A 13,063-nucleotide genomic window follows, 5' to 3' on the forward strand; every position below is an offset into this window, starting at 1 on the left:
TGGGTCAAATGGTGGTTCCATTCCCAGCTTTCCAAGAAATCTCCATACTGCTTTCCAAATTGGCTGCACCAATTTGCAGTCCCACCAACAGTGAGCAAGTGTACCCTTTTCCCCACATCCTCGCCAGCACTTCTTGTTGTTTGAGACATACTATCAATCAACAAGCACATGAAAAAATGCTCAGCATCGCTAGCAGTCAGAGAAATGCAAATCAAAACCACCCTAAGATACCATCTCACTCCAGTAAGATTGGCAGCCATTAGGATGTAATTCCCCTTCTGGCTTTGATCTAGCAAATCTGTTGTAAAAAAGCTTTAGTCTCTGACTGGCTGTCCCACTTGCCTGCATACTGAGTCCTGACCATGCAGGATTCATACAGCATTGTTATGACCCTGGGGGTGGCAAGAAAGACCCCCTGGGCATGGATTTTTTTCATTCCCATGGAAAACCACTGCAACCACAACAAGGCTAAGTTGGGTTTTATGTGGTGTGTGTGTAGAATGTGATTTTTTTTTTAGGTTTTAAAAGGAAGATTTATCTGACAAGTTTCACTTAAATCACAATACAATGAAGATTTAAATCAAGACCTCAGAATTTCATATAAACACCAAGATCAAAATCCTTGTGTATTGGTATTGTGTCTAAAAATTTTCCCATTAACTTAAAAAAAACCCTTTAAACTTATGTGCATTACAGGTCATCAAATAAAACTAGAATTAACAAACATGCCAAATGTTTCACTTTCAATTGTGATAGACACAGCTCCTATATTGAGTTTTACAAAAAAGCATTTCTTTCAACAGGCATCCAAATGGTGTTCAATGTCATGTAGTATAAGTGCAACATTTAACATAACTCAACTTCTTTAATCTAAATGCTTGCTGCTTAAGTACATCCCACAGTATAACTAACTTGAGAAAAGCTGAAAACTGTTTAAAAGTTACAGTTTACTCAACATTGCTGTTACATCCTGGATGACTGCTGTGTTAAAAAATACTGAATCTTAGTCTTTTAAATAATCTTGATTCCTGCTTATATAGATTAAGCGTAAGTCACAAGCTTGGATTGCAAAAACTGTTAAACTAAAGTTTTGTTTTTTTCTTTAAAAAAAAAATTGACCAAGAGTCAGTGATCAGGATCAATTACATTTCTCATCCACCACTCATACTGGATATGCTAGACATCCACCCCATTTTATTCACATGCATAGATGCATAGCTTCTGCTGCTGTAGTAGCTGCTGTTCATTACTGCTTGGCTACCTATGTAATGTTTGATTGCAAATCACTGGAGTTTTCCTGTAAAACATGGTCATATCCACTCATGCTGCTCTGACCATGACAGTCACCTCCATCACCACCACTCAGCTGATGTTAGCTGGGCCTCCATAACTGGATTGGATTGACAAGCCCATAAGCACTAATACTTGCTCCTCCTGTAGAATTCAGGAAGAGTTCTACATATCTGTGTTGTCTCTTTGCTTTGTCTTTTGACATAGCTGCTGCGGCATCTTCATGAGTAGCAAACTCTGCCGTCAGGACCAGTCTCAATGTGTACTCTCACAGGATTGAATGGTGAAAAAAAAATTATGTTGTTCTCAGTAGCTCTGTAAGATAATCTGTGCATGTATACACAGTGTGTGTTGTATTTTGGAAGGTAGAGCTACCATCCTCATATCTGTGATTAGACATTCCTGAAAAACAGTAATCGAGATCTCTTTCAAATCTATCTGACCCAAATCTATAGCCATCATTGTAGCCATTAGAATCCTCACAGCCTTGATAGCCTCCACCCTAAGCACTGTGCCTCATCCTCTCAAAGCAAGCTCCTCTGCCAGTGCTCTCATACCTTCTGCCAGCTCCTGGTCTGTCATAGGGACTTGGCCACTGTGTGGCCACAAGCTTTTGTGACAGATCATAGTGAGTTCTAACTTCAGCTTGACTGCTCTTAAATATTTTGATATACCTGTGGCCTAGTCTTTCCTTGTGTTTCTTTAGAGCCTTTTAAGCTATCTCCTATGAAGCAAACTGCATGAAGGGCACCCCCCCCCCCCCGCCCCATCCTCCTCCCCTGGTAGTCCATTGGCAATGTTATCCCATTCAGCACAATTTCCAATCCTGAGAAGAATTCTTCCCTGCCACATCCACTGGGGAGTCTTCTAAACCATCACTGGTCATGTCAGGACTATTTGGACCAGTATGCTCCAACACCCAATCCATTTCAATGTTGTTTGACTTGAATTCTCCCTCGTATCTGTGTCCCATAGTTTCTCTTTTTTTTCAGGGCCAATTTGACTCCATCTTCTGATTCAAGTTCAACACAAGCCTTGCCACTCAGTCTGCCTTCTCTGGTGTACATGAAATGAATACCTTGAGCCTGGTTCAGTGTCCTGGAGTGAGAACATGCAAAGAAATGGCTGAGTGGGGATTTCCCACCTGACATAACTCCTTCTCCCAGGATGACACCCATGTTTGTCATCCAAGTCATACCCAGCTCTCCTGAAGAGGGGTTCTCACATTATGTCTTATGGGAGGACAGAAATGGTGCATGGAAATGGAGCTTTAAATTAGGAGCATCCTGTTGTTATTGGTGGGAGAAAGTCTAGATTTCAGGTCATTTCTGCAGGGATTGTAGCATTCTGTTGCGATGGCTGGTTCTCATTTTCTCTCTGATTGGCTTAAAAGCAAGTTCAAGTTAATTGATGCAGCAGAAACTAGGAGAGCTAATTGCCCTACCAGAGCCAGCAGGATTGCTGTGTGATGATGTGGTTGTATAATCCTTTCAGACGAGGGATTGCTATTTCGGGTGATTTGCAATGATCAAGTAAGCCACTGAAAAATTTAATGTTCTCTTTCTCTTCAAATATGTTTAATGAAATAGACATGTGTCTTAGTATATTGGGGATGTTATCAGAAAATTACCATAGACCTTGGCTTATAAATAGCAGAAATTTATTTCTCATAGTTCTGGAGGCAGAAAGTCCAAGATCAAGATGCCAGCAGATGCAGTGCCCAGTGGGGGCTTGCTTACTGGTTACAGAACACTGTCTTCTTGCTGTGTTCCCAAAGACTACAGGGCCAAAGGCACTTTCGGGGTCTCCTTTATAAGGGTACTAATTTTGTTCATAAGGGCTCCACCCTTGTGACCTCATCACTTCCCAAAGACCCCATCTCTAAATGCCATGACTTTGGGGGTTAGGCTTCCAGATATGACTTGGCAGCGCAGTGGGATACAAATATTCAGTCTATAGCACTGAACTCTCTATAAGTGGAATTAAATAATTTCTTTACGGTGTGCATTTACTTTGGTCAATTATTTCAAGATGATTGTTTCTGCCAGATTATTTTACTGATGGTGTAAACTAACCCAGACTATTGTTCATAGGTCTGAGATGGACTATGGTTATGCTATATAGAACCTGGCACAGTCGTAGATTTGTTATTAGATTTCAACAATTCTCCTACCATTTTTAAGCTAAATTTGGAGGTGGTCTAAACTAATTTTAGAAGTTCTTTAGAAATAGTGCAAGTGTGTTTTGTATGACCATACGGGGTGTTCTCTAATGTATGGTAAAGAAATCAATGGAACATACCATGTGGTTGTATTGCCACCCTTGGTCTCATTGCTATTCTCCTAAATTTATTCTATCAGATTGGCTAATGCTATTTGACCTTAGCCTTGTGGATTTTGATTTTTATGCATTCACAGAAGATTTTGGTCTCATGGTGGTTCTAAGTCAAGCAATAGGAGAGGAATGAAAAATAGCTTTACCTTCTGCAATTTACTTTCTTTTTTTTTTTTTAAAGAGAGAGTGAGGAGAGAGAGAGAATTTTTTTTTTTAAAAGAGAGAGTGAGAGAGGAGAGCGAGAGAGAGAGAGAGAGAGAGAGAGAGAGAGAATTTTTTTTTAATATTTATTTTTTAGTTCTCGGCGGACACAACATCTTTGTTGGTATGTGGTGCTGAGGATCGAACCCGGGCCGCACGCATGCCAGGCGAGCGCGCTACCGCTTGAGCCACATCCCCAGCCCCAAGAATTTTTTTTAATATTTATTTTTTTTTTTAGTTCTCGGCAGACACAACATCTTTGTTTGTATGTGGTGCTGAGGATCGAACCCGGGCCGCACGCATGCCAGGCCAGCGTGCTACCGCTTGAGCCACATCCCCAGCCCCAATTTACTTTCTTAATCAACATTTATAAGTAAACAAGGTAGAAGAAATCATGAATGACTCCCTGTGATTTGTCCTGAGGCTTAATCTCTAAATCATTTGTAAAGAGCCAACTGTGAGAATGACCTGTAGCAGCAAAATCATAAAAAAGATGAGGTTGTTGGAATGCAATGAAGTATTCTTGCAAGAATTCTCTTGTTCTGTCAGAATATGGTTCAGAAATGAATAAGAGTCTCAGCAAACATAGATTCTTATAGACTGGGGAAAAAAGCATAGATTTATATACACACTCATCAATTTGACCTGAAAAACAGCAGGTATCTGAAGATTAGATCTTCATTTCAGGAAGATAGAGGTGACAAATTTAAGGAGAGATGCAACTCTAGCAAATTTAAATTTTCTTTTCAAGACAAGAAGTCAGCTGTCAGGAACTACTGCTGGGATAAGCAGTAATGGAGAGTTCCATGGGCCAGCTCCTCAGTAAAACAAGGACAACTACTGAAAATACATCCTATTTATTTATTTATGCTTTTTAAAAATTTTATTTATTTATTTTTATTTAAAACTTTTTTTTTTACTGATGACAGAATTTTTACTTGCAAAATAAAAGGTGTTAACAAACAATAAAATAAATCTGGTGCTGTGTATCATATGATAAATGAGAGAATGAGCAATTGAAACAAAATCATCTTCTCTCTGAGCCTGACAGAAGGACTAGTCAACCTACTTTCCAGAAATATTTCATCATTAAACCTATCATTTACCCAATTTTCTACTGACCTTCATGTTAGGTGTTCTTTTCTTTTTTTTATTCAAATATGTTGATAATTAATTTAAATATAAATGAACTAGGTAGTGTAACTAAAAAGCATAAATGTTCAACATATTTAAAAAACAAGTACTGATTCTATGCTGTATACATATGTCACACTTTAAATATCAATACATCAATAGGTTAAAAGCAAAAGATGGGGAAAGTAAGCATGAGAAATCTGAAGTAGAGCTATTAATATAAAATAAATTTCAAGAAAAAGTATTTTCAGAGATAAAGGGAAGCATTTCATAATAGGGCAACTTCTTCAAGAAAGTGTAAAAATCCTAATTGTGTATGTACCTAATAACAAAATTTCAAAATACACAAAGTACAATTTAATAAAACTACAAAGTCAAATCCACAATCATATTTGGAGATTTTAAACCCCCTCATTTTGCTGGAAGGAGTAATGATACAGAAGGCTTAACAACATTATCAGCCACCTTGGCCTACTTGTTATTTATAGAGAACTATACACAAAAATGACAAGTAGAAAATTAGTAAGGCTAGCTATATTCTGTCATAAAATAAGCTTTGAGAAATTTTTTAAAACTTGAAATCACGCAGACTGTGTTTCCTGCATGATTTATTACATTAGAAAACAATAACTTTAAAATATACAGAACCCCACCACCATGTCTCAACTACTACAAAATTAAACAACACCCTTAGAAATATCTCATGGGTCAAAGAAGAAAGCACAAGAAATAAAATAATAATTGCTTTGAACTAAGTGATAATAAAAGCTTAAAATATCAGAATCTCTGAGACGAAACAGTACTCAGATAAACACTTATAACTTAAAGTACTTGAATCAGAAAGAAGCTAGATTAACAACCAAATTATTTTCAAATTAGGTAGTAGGAAGGAAAAAATAAGGGTAGGAGCAGAAATATATGAAATAGAAAAGAAATAATGCAGCTCAAAGTTGATAAAGATCTAACAAGTCTAATCAAGGAAAAAGCAAGAATTATTTTAGAGAAGGATCTATGTGTTGCTGAGAAGAAAGTGTATTCAGTCATTGATGGATTATTCTATATATGTCTGTTAAGTCTCCATTATCAATTGTATTTTAAAAATACATTTTTAAAGTCTGGGAATTGGCCTAAGTTCATACAGCAAATGAAGAAATATTTATTAAAAATTAAAAGAGAGAAAATCTATTAAAACATGGTGGGAATAGCAAGAGCCTGTGGCATCTGAGCCCTCTCCAAGTTCCTTATTCCCTGATAGCAGATAGCTCAACTTGACAGACTGTCTGCTTCAGGTGAGTGTTGCCAAGAAGTAGGTTCTTCTCAATTTGCTCTTGTTCAAGGGGTATGATGTTTCACCAGGAAGCACAGGCTTTTAGCATTTTTCATCACCTCAAACTGAGTTGGCCGCCCTGATAGAGTAGAGGAGCTATCCCAGATGTGACAGGTAAGAACACTGGGACCCCAATCATTCCTAGCTCATTCATTTAGCAGAGTTTTCAAGCCAGGGAGGGGAGTCAAGACCAGAGTTTACCATACTTGTCTCTAGTGCTTGGAGACTTTGTCCATGGGGGAGGTAGTCCATTCAAAAATAGAGCTCTGAAATTTTCCCCCAAATTTATTTAAAACAGAATACGGGCAAGTTTAAAACTAAGGGTGCTATCAAAAGTAATGTGTTGGTTGGGGCTGGGATTATAGCTCAGTGGTAGAGTGCTTGCCTGGCATGTGTGAGGCACTGTGTTCGATCCTCAAAGGTATTGTGTCCATCTACAACTAAAAATATTTTTTTAAAAAATGTGTCTTGCTGGGGCTCAGACCCTGGGAAACAGATTCAGGATCCTGGCAGGTGAAAGAAGATGTAAAATACAGTTGGGAGAGTAAACATGCTTTATTCCAGGTGGCAGCAGACCCCAAGTCTGCTTTTTTGTGTGCAGGGCACACAAAGAAGGTCCAGTGCCAAAAGGTTACATAAGTGAACACATGCTCACAAGCAGATAGTTATGACCTTGAGTAATATGCTGAATCAAGTTTATGACCTTGACTACATAACTAAAACAACCTGTTGGTATAAGCTAAGGAGTGGGATAGCTGGGTCATATGGTGGTTCCATTCAAAGTTTACTGAGGAGTCTTCATACTGCTTTCCAGAGTGGTTGCACCAATTTGCCGTCCCAATAGCAATATATGAGTGAGCCTTTTCCCCAATGTCTTCACCAACATTTATTGTTACTTGTATTCTTGTTTGTTAGAGAGAGAGGGAGAGAGAGAGAGAGGGAGGGAATTTTTTAATATTTATTTTTTAGTTTTTCGGCAGACACAACATCTTTATTTGTATGTGGTGCTGAGGATCGAACCCAGCGCCCCGCGCATGCCAGGCGAATGTGCTACCGCTTGAGCCACATCCCCAGCCCTTGTATTCTTGATAGTTGCCATTCTGACTGGAGTAAGATGGAATCTCAGTGACATTTTAATTTACATTTCTCTAATTGCTAGAGATGTTGAACATTTTTTCATACATTTGTTGACCATTTGTATTTCTTCTTCTGTGAAGTGCCTGTTCAGTTCCTTTACCCATTTATTGATTAGGTTATTTGGTTTTCTGGTGTTTTTTTTTTATTAGTTATAGGTGGGCTCAATACCTTTTTTTTTATTATTTTATTTTTTTTATGTGGTGCTGACAATCAAACTCAGTGCCTCACACATGCTAGGCAAGCACTCTACCACTGAGCCTCAACCCCAGCCCTGGTGTTAGTTTTTTTTTGAATTCTTTGTATATCCTGGAGATGAATGCTTTGTCTAAGGTACAGGTGGCAAAGATTTTTTCCCATTCTGTAGGCTCTCTCTTCATGTGCTTGATTGTTTCCTTTGCTGTGAAGAAACCTTTTAGTTTGATACCATCTCATTTATTGATTCGTGATTTTAATTATTGTGCTTTAGGAGTCTTATTGAGGAAGTCTGTTTCTGAGCCAATATGATAGAGAGTTGGGCCTACATTTTCTTTGAGTATGAGCAGGGTCTCTGGTCTAATGCCAAGGTCATTAATCCACTTTGAATTGAGTTTTGTGCAGGATGAGAATTAGGTTTCAGTTTCATTCTGCTACATATGAATTTCCAGTTTTCTGAGCACCATTTGTTGAAGAGGCTATCTTTTTTCCAATATATGTTTTTGGCACCTTTGTCTAGTATGAGATAACTGCATTTATGTGGGTATGTCTCTGTGTCTTCTATTCTGTTCCATTGTGGGCATTCAATTCTATTTTTGTGCCAATACAAAGCTGTTTTTGTTACTATAGCACTATCGATCTTATAATTTAAGGTCTGGTATTGTGATACCTTTGCATTGCTTTTCTCACTAAGGATTGCTTTGGCTATTCTGGGTCTCTTATTTTTCCAAATGAATTTCACAACTACTTTTTCTATTTCTATGAAGAATACCCAAAGGACTTAAAATCACTTATACTATAGTGACTCAGCCATATCAGTAATTATAGCAGCTCAATTCACAATAGATAAACTATGGAACCAACCATAGGTGCCCTTCAACAGATTAATAGATAAAGAAGATCTTTTATATATACACAATGGAATATTTTTCAGTTATAAAGAAGAATGAAAGTGTGGAATTTGCCAGTAGATGGATGGAACTGGAGAATATCATGCTTAGTGAAATAAGCCAGTCAAAAAACCCCAAAGATTTAATATTCTCTTTGATATGTGGATGCTAACCCACATCAAGGGAGGGTGTGGAGGGGAAGTATAGAAGTTTATTGGATTAGACAGAGGGGATAAAGGGAAGGGAGAGGGGCTGGGAATAGGAAAGACAGTAGAATGAATCGGACATAATTCTTGTATGCTCATACATGAGTACACGACCAGTTCATCACCACATCATGTTCAACCACAAGAATGGGATCAAAATTGTAATGGGTTGCACCCCATTTATATATAATATGTCAAAAATACACCCTACTGTCATGTATATTTAAAAACAAAACAAAATAAAATAACTGGCTGGAAGTCTCAGTGAGGGAGCATAATGATATTTATCTTGGGTCTGCCCCACACAGTGGAAATTTTCTTGGTGATCAAATAAGTGGAGGCTGTTAACTCCTTTAACTTATGAGTAACAAGGTAAACCAAGCCCAGGTTTACTAGGGAGAACTGGAGAGAAACAGATAAGAATAACTCTCTTCTGATCAGAACAAATCTCCAAGAGTGGTTTTAAAAACTATCGCCATCTAACTGATTAGAATAAAACAAAATAAACAAAACAAAACTATCATAGCCTAAATCTAATCGAATGAGACTGTGGAACAATTTGTGCCCAAATTGAAAACAGTGGAGCCACGACCTGGCAATTAATGGAGCCAACAGCTGAAAGTGACACAAAGTGAGGCAGAGATCAGGGAAAGAGAGATCAGGAGAGTCCTGCTAAAACCACTATCCTCCCAGAAATTTCATCATGGCGAGGGAAGTAGACTCCACTCAGTCTACCCAAGTTGCTAAGCAAAGAAGAAAGAGAACAATAATAAAAATAAGCCCCAGACAGGGCATTGGAATTAGGGGGAGAGAAATCACCAGTTAGAGTTGTGATAATGTTACCTAAAATACCCGATTTTCTATAAAAAGTTATGAGACATGCATAGAAACAGGACAGTTTTACTTCTCCATGGGTGTGGGGAGTAGGCAACAGAAATTGCCTGTGAGAGGGCCTAGGTGTCAGGTTTAACAAAGACTTCGAAACAAATATGTCTAAAGAGTTAAAGGAAACCAAGCCTAAAGAAGGCATGATGACAATGTCTCATTAAATAAAGGCTGTCAATAAAAAGAAATTGTAGAAAGAACCAAATGGAAATTAGGGAGTTGAAAAGTATAATTGAATCAAAAAATTAATTTACTAGAAGTGCTCAACAGTAGATATGAACTGGCAGAGGGAAGATCAGTGGACTTGTAGACAGATTGGTAGAGAATATACAAATTGAAGAAAAAAGAATAAAGAAAAAATATAAATTAAAAATAAAAGTAAAGGATAGAAATAAAAATAAAAGAATAAAGAGTGTCAAGGAAATATGAGATACAAAAAAAGTACACTTACACACATAATGACAAAAATAGAAGGAGAGAGAAAGGAGGAGAAAAATATTTTAGTAAATATGGACAAAAGCTTCTCAAGTTTGATGGAAATCAGTTCATCTACACATTCAGGAAATCCACAGAATGTACAAGTAGGATACATTTGAAGAGGTCCAAATCCAGACATATCATTGTAAAAATGCTGAGATCAAAAGCCAAAGGGAAAACTTTGAGACAAGAGATAAATATTGGGAACAGTAAGGAGCAAAAGTACCATTGTTTACTATTGGTAAGAATGTAAATTGGTACAACCACTATGGAAAATAGTATGGAGGTTCCTTGGAACATTAAAAAATAGAACTACCTTAAGATCCAGAAATTGCACTCCTGGATCTATACCCAAAGGAAATTAAATCCGTATGTTAAAAAGAAACCTGTACTTCCATGTCCATGGAAACATTATTCACAATAGCCAAGATATGGACACAACCTAAGTAAGCGTCCATAGATGGACAAATGGATAAAGCATGTTTGTGTGTGTGTGTGTGTGTGTGTGTGTGTGTGTGTGTGTGTGTGGTGTATTGCAATATTAGTCATTAAAAAGAAGGAAATCTGCCATTTGTAATAACATGGATGAACCTCAAGGGCATTATGCTAGGTGATATAAGTCAGGCAGAAAAAGACAAATGCTCCATGATTGCACTGGTTTATGACATCTACAGAAGCAGATGAAATTCAGAAATAGAGAGTAGAATAGTGGTTTCCAGAGGCTGGGTATGAGGAGGTGGAGAGAAGTTAGTTAAAGGGCGCAGACTTTCATTTAGGAAAGGAGTAGGTGCTGAAGATCTATAGAGCATAGTGACTACAGCTAATAGCTTTATATTGAATACTTGGAATTTGCTAAGAAAGTAGATGTTAGGTGTTCTTACCTCATATAAAAAAATGGTAACAGGGAGGTAAGGAATATGTTAATTAGCTTGATTGTGGTAACCATTTTACAAATGTGTATACATATGTACATACCCATTTAAGGTGAAAAACACGATGATAGCCAAGATATGGATACAACTCAAGTGTCCATAGATGAATGAATGAATGGATAAAGAATATATGGTATGTGTGCACGTGTGCACGTGCATGTGTGTTTGTGCACACACACATTGCAATATTACTCAGTCATTAAAAAGAAATATTCATTGTCCAAAATCATCAGATTGTCCACCTTAAATGTATGCAATTTTGGTCAATTATACCTCAATAAGCCTGAAAAAAGGAGAAAATCTTGGAGAAAGATGATTGTGAGAAAAATGATTTGTTATGTTTGTGGGGTCATCAATAGGATCCCCATGGACTTCTCACAGAAACAATGGAGGCTAAGAAACAAGCAATCCTAATTCAGTAATGCTAAAATCAGAGGCTTACAGATCTGCAGCCCCAGAGAGATACTTCCACTTATGGTCAATTATGTGCCAATACTTCCTAATCCTGTGTGCATTGCAGATATCACTAATCAATCATGATCCTTTTTCCCTTTGAACACAGTCTCAGCCTCAGATATTCATAAACGACCATCCATCCAGGAAGCCACTGCCAGTCAACCAGAGTATGCACATGATAGAAAGTACAACATTTGCCATCCCAGCCTCATTTCACAGGTGAGGAGGTCAAAGGCTGGATGTTGCAGAGTTGGAGGTAGACTCACAGAAGTGTCCAGTCCTCATGAAAACTGGTCCTGAGCACCGTGCTGCTTTTGTTCAGATCCAGCTAGTGTTACAGGTCCTTCTAGATTTCTACCTCAGGAGCTTTTAAATTTTAATAACTTGCTGTATTCCACATGAACAGACAGCTTTAGGACTGCAGTGTTCATGCTTGAAAAGGTAATGATTAGTTCGAGAGAGCTTGTTATAATATTTCAGGTTTCCCTGGGATTTTGCTGGGGTTTGAAGCTATGCTCTGGGCAGAGGCCTCTCAGTCTTCTTGCAGGATTTGAACTCGGCTGAGGTGGAGGAAGTAGCTTCCTGTCAATCCTGCCCTGTCCTAGGCACAGGAGTATCCTGCTGGCAAAACTGAGTATCACTGGCACCCTGAAGGGGGTTCTAAATTTTCTTGGGTACAGCCTCTCATCTGTCTCTAGTTTAGAAGATGGTATTAGCCAGACCCGTAGCTGCCTCAGGTGAGTGAACCATAACAAGTGTGTATTTGGCTCATACTTATTGCAATGGACAGCCAGAAGTTGACAACACAGTGTACCCTAACCCAGCCTTAGGGTTTTCAGTTATTTAGTTAGGATTTCCTTTTTGCACCCCCACCACTTTCCTCTTTTAGTAAAGCATCAGCTGTGAGAGCTTGACTGGCTTGGGAAATCATTTCTATAACAGTCTCCTGCTCCTGCCTAAATCTGCTGGGAGATGTCTGCCATTGAGATAGTGTGAATCACAGCTTACAAGGAAGATTCAACTGAGCCTCTTTCTCCTGTTCCCACTTTTTCTCTTTCCATGCAGTTCTCTGTCCTCTGCAGGTCCATCCCTCTATCCTGAAAGTGTCTCCTTTTCCAGCTCTGCCACTGGATGGGTGTAGTGTTGGCATTCAGAAAACTCCAAGTGCGACGGCTTTCTCTGGTTATACCAGGTACTGCTGCTGCTGCCTTCTACTCTCCAATCTCCTGTCTGTCTTACTGATTTTACTGAGACCAACTTACAATGAGAACTACTAAATACTGTCTGTCTTCAAGGATTGCCTGGAAGTACTCTGTAAAGTGCTGTATTTTATTCATTTTGCCTAAATCCACTCAGATTGTTCCTACGAACACATTTATGAGAAATCTGATAGAAATGTAGAAACCTCATCTGCTTGTTGCCTTTTGATGCCATTCTATTTTTTAGAACATCGCTCTTCAGGCTTGGGGAGAACTGCAGTGTGGTTTGGAGGAAGGAAGCAGGCACCATGGGCTTCAGATGAGCCCAAGGATCCTTGCCCTGAGACCTGGTTGCCTCGTCCAGCGCCCTGAACTGGCTGTAGTAGAGGTTGTTTTGGAGGCT

At 38.5% G+C, this 13,063-nt stretch overlaps 1 pseudogene across 1 annotated transcript; it reads right to left on the minus strand.

Annotated features, from left to right (window-relative positions):
* Nucleotides 1-1,261: 1,261 nt before the first annotated feature.
* On the minus strand, nucleotides 1,262-2,468 carry LOC308648186 (heterogeneous nuclear ribonucleoprotein H2-like; annotated as a pseudogene). Its single transcript has 2 exons — nucleotides 2,106-2,468; nucleotides 1,262-1,792 (listed from the first exon to the last, which is right to left on the minus strand). The product of its transcript is annotated as a heterogeneous nuclear ribonucleoprotein H2-like (transcript).
* Nucleotides 2,469-13,063: the final 10,595 nt, after the last annotated feature.

This window comes from Spermophilus citellus (assembly GCF_964194105.1).
Source record: "Spermophilus citellus genome assembly, chromosome: 4".
Classification (NCBI taxonomy): Eukaryota; Metazoa; Chordata; class Mammalia; order Rodentia; family Sciuridae; genus Spermophilus; species Spermophilus citellus.